The following is an 816-nucleotide window of genomic DNA, read 5'->3' as shown; positions in this document are numbered from 1 at the left end:
CATCTCACAGTAGAGAGGTGTGCGTTTTTTATTTATTGCCCGGCCGCGCGCAGCGCTAATCGGGCGTCCTTTGCTCCTCCCCGAGCTCTACGGGGCGTCAAAAAGTGGATTTAGATGCAGCTGTGAGCGCTGTCAGAGCGGTGTTTCGACACCGATATCGTTCGAGGAGAACGCTGATTCAAAATCCGCTGTTCACACTTCACAGGCAAGTGTAAGCGGAGCAGCTGAGTAGATACAGCGAATCCTTTGTGTTCACACCTGCAAGAGCAGGTGTGAACCGATTTCGGCCTTAGCCGTCGGTATGCCAATAGCGTGCTAGCCAAGTAGTACGCAGTTGGATTCCGAGGGTGTCCCATCACAAGTTCGGCTGTCGACAGACAAGATTGTCCCTTAGTCGACAGCACCCGCCTTTGGACGGTGCTCTGACTGGCTTTGAGAATAGCTGCCACTGAAATCGTTGGGTCGCTTCAGCTCACGAAGTCCCCCCGTGGGCCGACTTGGCCTTTATAAGTTATTCTTCCGATTCTAAGCGTGTGCATGCCACCTCGCTGCCGCAAGCCAGGTCCCTACGCCAAACGTCTCTGAAAATTCTCTATTTCGAGCTTGATCTTACAGAGGGCACCCACCTCCCTCTCCATCCCCGAGCAGCGCTCCCGCCATTTCGAGAAGGTATCAGACACGCCTCTCATACTGTAGAGCCGTACGATACCGTACAGAGAGCCTCACGACCGCACCCCCCTGTATATGACCTACCGCACCCGTACCCGGCTACTGCCGCCGCGTGCGACGTACGTGGCGCCGCTGGCCATCCCGGCT

The sequence above is a fragment of the Emiliania huxleyi genome (genome assembly GCF_000372725.1).
Source record: "Emiliania huxleyi CCMP1516 unplaced genomic scaffold EMIHUscaffold_262, whole genome shotgun sequence".
NCBI lineage: Eukaryota > Haptophyta > Isochrysidales > Noelaerhabdaceae > Emiliania > Emiliania huxleyi.
This window is presented reverse-complemented; position numbering follows the sequence as displayed.